The 6,015-nt window shown below is 43.0% G+C and overlaps 1 pseudogene; it reads right to left on the reverse strand.

Annotated features, from left to right (window-relative positions):
• Positions 1-1,706: 1,706 nt before the first annotated feature.
• LOC103071292 (olfactory receptor 10V1-like) lies at positions 1,707-2,649 on the reverse strand (annotated as a pseudogene).
• Positions 2,650-6,015: the final 3,366 nt, after the last annotated feature.

Below are 6,015 nucleotides of genomic sequence, written 5' to 3' on the forward strand. Positions count from 1 at the left end.
CCGGGCGCCCGGCCGCTCGACGGCATGTGGGATCTTCCCGGACCGGGGCACGAACCCGTGTCCCCTGCATCGGCAGGCGGACTCTCAACCGCTGAGCCACCAGGGAAGCCGCACTCCTGTACTTCTTAACGTTGCTGCCTGGCCAAGGGTCCCAAGAACTCTTGTCATCAGGTTTTCATACTCTTTTTCCCCTTTTTACCCGTTCTCGTGTGTAGCACAATCAGATATGGAATAGGGTGGCTTTTATCATCTATTGCATTTGCAACATGAAGAAAAGAATGGGGTTCTTTTCCTTTTCTCTTTAAGGATGGCATCTCGGAAATATCTTTCCCTGCTCTCAGTCCTCCTTCTGGTCCTCTCCACCAATCTCCACGACAGCCCTGCTCCTTGGCTATTGTTGTTTTGGGATTCTCCTGCAAGGATCACAGGAGCCAATCTCCTGCCATGAGAAGCAGATGACTCTACTGAGATAGGCTGGGACCTGGGACCCTTTACCAGAGTGCTTGCCCCTGGACAAACATCTCCTTGAGCAACAGAATACAAAGAAACTATAAGGGACTAAAAATAACTGCAAGCATGCACAGTTGGGGCAATTATGAACAATAGGATACAAAAAGGCCACAAACCAACTGCCACTTCTGAGGTGCTGGGAGCAAAAGCAGGGTATTGTGGAAGATCCATGGGCACGGCACTGCCAAGTGGGTGGGCAGACTGCCTAAGCTACACCTCCTGCCCAACCCACGGACCTGCCCCCACTTGTTACCGCATTTAAGGACCCAAGCAAGGGCACCTGTTACTTATTTTTTTTCCCTCATGCTGCAGCACAAGCCCCAAAAAAGACTTGCCTGAAATTCTCGTCTGGCCTCTTATCAATTTCTGTTGATTAAAGAGTACAAGGGGGCTTCCCTGGTGGTGCAGTGGCTGAGAATCTGCCTGCCAATGCAGGGGACGCAGGTTTGAGCCCTGGTCTGGGAAGATCCCACATGCCGCGGAGCAACTAGACCCGTGAGCCACAACTACTGAGCCTGCGCTCCACAAGAGAGGCCGCGAGAGTGAGAGGCCTGCGCACCATGATGAAGAGTGGCCCCCGCTTGCCGCAACTAGAGAAAGCCCTCGCACAGAAACGAAGACCCAACACAGCCAAAAATAAATAAAACAAAAATAAACAAATGTGGGGTTTAAAAAAATTAAAAAAATAAAGAAAAAATAAAGAGTACAAGGGCCTGGGTCAGTAACACTACTGTTACAAAGAAGAACAAACCTGACTTCCTTCAGCTCTAAACTTTGTGCTCTGTTGCCTGTGCTTAGTCATGCTGGCTCTGCACCTTTGTAAGAGAATGTTACCTATAGCCTGAAATGTGCATGATGGCCCATTCTCAAAACATCTGCTTTATCAACTGCTGTCATCATCTTATCCTTCCATTCAATCATTCTCTCCTTCACTGACATTCCTGTGCTAGTCCTTATTCTAAGCGCTATGGTGAGAGAGGAGGCTGGTTTTGTCGGCAATCTAGGGTTTCATCGTTGGAATCTAATACAAAGTGGATGAATTAGTACTGATTAGCATTTCACAGGCGACACAGCCACGGGACAGTCATCTCTCCACTCCCTCCTTTTTCCTTTTGAGCTTCCTGTCCTTCCCATCATGTCCCTACTTCTGATTTGAGGAATATTTTTTCTAAGAAGGAATATTTCTGGCTCCCAGATCAAGTACATTCTTGCCAGAGTCTCCTCACTGTGTTAGTCACTTCTTGATTCCTTATGCTATAGACCAAGGGGTTCAGCACTGGTGAGAAAAAGTTGTAGACAACAGACACTGCCTGGCCCTCTTCTGGGGAGAAGCTGGAGCTGGGGCACAGGTAGATAAGGGTACAACACACATACTGCAGGAGAACCACCATGAGGTGGGAGGAACAAGTGAAGAAGCCCCGGCGCCTTCCCTGGGCTGAATCCATCCTCACAACGGTGGCCACAATGCAGCCATAGGAGAGGCAGATAAGGAGCAAGGGAATGGCCACAGCGGCCACACTGATGGCATAGAGAGCTGCCTCGTGCCTGTGGGTGTCTGCATAACGGCAGGCGTGTCACAGAAGAAGTGATAGATTTCATTGTGGCCACAGAATGAAAGGTGGCAGATCAGAATGGTCAAAGGGAGCACCAACAGGAATCCCAGACCTAAGGAACCTAAAGTCATCTGCCCACAGAGCTGCCAAGTCATGATGAGGTTGTAATGCAATGGATGACAGACTTCCACGTACCTGTCATAGGCCATGACAGCAAGAAAGACACAGTCAGATTCCCCAAGAAGGATGGAGAAGAATATCTGGGCTCCACAGCCAGGGAGAGAGATAAGCATCCTCCCCATGGAAAGGACGCCAGCCAGAGTCAAGGAGCAATGCTGGTGGAGTAGCCAATCTCCAGCATGGCCAGTGCAAAGAGAAAGAAGTACACTGGGGTATGGAGGGAGTGTTCTCACCAGACTGTGAGCCCAGTGGTGACATTTCCAATGAGGCTTCCTGGGTACAACAGCAAGAAGGCCATGAATATGAGGGACACCACTGCCTGGTCTGTTGAGAAGGGGTGGAAGTGGAAATGGACCGCTCCCGTCTGGTCGTGCTCTTCCGTTAGCCCTGGTACCAGGAAGGACATCATGAGCAAAGTGATCCTCCTGTGTCCTCGAGCTTGCTTGTGTTAGAAACACAGTTTGCAATCATTGATTCCTTACCTTCATTGCTTCTTTTGGAGTTCAGTTAAGGTGATCTTGCCTCCTGCACTGCTTAATCTACTAGCTGTGTGACTTGGAGAAGTTATGGACATCAGCGTTCTCCTTTTAAACATGGGAAGGGTGTGACACACACCTCGGAGAGGTGGTGTCTGAGAGTGCCATGCCCCATGCCAGCCATGCAATAGAACGGTTCTCAACAGCGTTTCCTTCCAATTGCATTTTTTCCTTGATCTCCATTCCTTTTTTTTTTTTTTAAAGCAAACCTTCCTGAACATTCTCATGCCTCTTGATTACTATGATTGTCCAGTCACCCCCAGGACACCTTAAAAGTACATATTTGTACAAAGAGCATATGATTCTCATATCAACCCTAAAAGGCTGGCAACACAGGTGTTTCCTTTACCTGTTTTACAAAGGTGGAAACTGGAAGCCCAGATAAGTTAAACAGCTCACACTGCTATCCTCCCCATTCCCAAACTCGCAATTTTGGTATCGTATTTTTTGTTTTTGTTTTTTTTCTTAAACTTTGAACAATCCAATTTTGTTCTGTTTTGTTTTACCAAATACTAACCCTACTCTTGTTTTACCTTCTTTCTCACATCTGCCTTCATTTGCATTATTACGGTGTCCACCCTAAATAAGGCTTTCATCCCCTCCTGTTTAGCTCACTGCCCACCAACCCAACTTATCATACTTTTAGATTAACCTCTCTTAAACACTTTTAAAATCATATTACTCTCCTCTGACCCTAAACTTAAAAAGCAAAGGAACCTCAAATTTATTAGTCAATTATACCTTGATAAAACTGAAGAAAAAATAATAAAGGAATCTCTTATTCTTGTGATATCACATACAATTATCACAAAATAATTTTATAAGTGAAACTAGCATAACTTACCTGGGGTATAACTTCAGGAAATCCCTCAATGACCAAAATCCACTGTCCCATCTCACCCACCACACCTTTATTCTAAATCCCGCAGTCCTTATGCACGACTCTTAAATTTTGTTTTAATTTGCTGCAAGGTAGACTTGCACGTACACAAAAATACTTTCTTGTGTTTATGGATTACCTTTTCAATGATATTCAAACAGCCGAAGGTAGCAGCCTACAGAAGGGTCTTTGCATTGATCTTCTCAGGGAGATTCTCAGAGAGGCTGGGCCATGCCAAAAACACTTTCCTGCGAAAATAGAGGGGCAGGGCCGAAAACATATGCAAATTAGAACGTTCAACCACCATTGTTTTTCTGGTGTAACAAGTGAACCAAGTTTTACCATTGTGTTTTCTTTTGGTTTAGTTGTTAACAATGATCCCCAGCGCTGGCAACGTTGTGGACAAATGAGCATTGCCAAGCTCGCTGGTGGAGAGGTGAGAGGTTCAACACTTTAGGAAAATAATAATATTTTTAAATGCTCATGTTTTGTCAAAATATTGACAGTTTTCCAAGGTGAGTAATGCATACCTAAGTATTCATAGTACTATCCTCTTAATTTGTGTAGATTTGAAATTTGCCAAATAAAAAATTAGCATTTGAGTTTAGTTATCACACTTCGGGAGTCTAAAATTAGAAATTAATCTGAAATTAGAATGACAATGGCAACAACAAAAACCTTTATATACAAGGTAAAAATCATAGCATAATTTTAATAGGGAATAATGAAGACAACTTAATACGGAATGCTAGATTCAGTTGATGAGATACTATGCAATTGTTTAAAGTTATATTTATAAAGACAATGTAATAATAGGAAGATATCTGTGATATAATACTAAACAGAAAATGAGATTTAAAAATTTAGGATCCCACACTGTAGAAAGAATGTACTCTGAGTGATGAGCCTGAAAAGTGTTTTTCCTGTTCTATATTTTCTGATATTCTTTAATAAACATCAATACTCTTATCATTTTAATTAATTGCAAACTTATAACATGATAAAAGGAGAAACAAGCAGTGTCGTCCTCAAACTGTGGAGTACAATATTTTGCAAATTTTTAAAGCAAAGTAAACAATTTGTACAGAAATTAAGAAAAAAGTTTGTCTAACCACAACTGGTCACTGTATTTTCAATAAGAAAAGTGTCATTCCATGAATGCACATTTCATCCTTCATTCAGGTAACTTATCATCAATCACCCCTGGAATGGAACTGAAGGAAGTTTGTTTTTCTAGCCAGGCTGCTTTCCCGGAATGCCTACTGCAGAACAATCCCTGTGCATCAGCTATTCTATGGAAACATCTGAACCAAAGCCATCATGGCCAGAAGCACCAAGCACCTCAAAGGAAAGTGCTGATTTGGGAGCTTGAAACTGGCTCTTTCACACTTGGTGCAGGGTCAACACATTCCTTTCACTCTACCCTGTTCACTCTTGAGTTATTTGTGTAAATGCCTGTCTCCCTGTCTGCACAATACACTATTAGCATCTTTGAGGGCAGCTTCTGTATTTCGTTTGACTTAACACACATACTCACACATAATTTGCATATAGTAAATGCAACTCAATTTTTTTAAAATAATGAAACCAACTTGACAAAGCCAAGTATCCTGAGTCACAGCAGGGAAAACTGTAAAACAAAATAAAACTAAAATGCCAGCTAACGGGTATTGAGTACCTCTTAATGTCCACTGCATTGCAAATAATAATGACTGACATTTATTGGGTGTCAGGGACTATTCCAAGCACTTTATGCCAATTAACTCATTTGCACCTCAAAATAAACTTATGAGGTAGGAGCCATTATTGTCCTTATTTTACAGATGAGAAAAAACAAAGCACAGACTCCAACCCTGGCCAAATACTGCAGATTGTACACACTTAACCACTACTCCGTGTTGGCTTGCCATGAACATGTCCTCATATTTGTCTCCTTTGCAGGTTTCAGCTTTGTATATATGGACTTGGGGAAGAATAATGATTTGCTATATTCTATCTATAGGAGACAGTACATCACCTCCTAGTTGGGAATCTTTAAAAAAAAATTAGACACTTAATATTCCTACTGCTGGGAATTAATTCTAAAGAAGTCCAAGGGATGAAAAAGGTATTCATATAAAGCTATTTCTAGTAGTATTGTTTCTGTATCTAAAAGAAAGAAGCAGATCACACAACATATAGGGAACAAAAATATCTAACTGTTCTACAGTCATTAAATAATATAGTGTATGAATTCAGTGCATTAAAAGGCCTTCACGGGCTTCCCTGGTGGCGCAGTGGTTGAGAGTCCGCCTGCCGATGCAGGGGACACGGGTTCGTGCCCCGGTCCGGGAAGGTCCCACATGCCGCGGAGCGG

Source organism: Lipotes vexillifer, unplaced genomic scaffold (assembly GCF_000442215.2).
Source record: "Lipotes vexillifer unplaced genomic scaffold, Lipotes_vexillifer_v1.1 scaffold977, whole genome shotgun sequence".
Taxonomy (NCBI): Eukaryota; Metazoa; Chordata; class Mammalia; order Artiodactyla; family Lipotidae; genus Lipotes; species Lipotes vexillifer.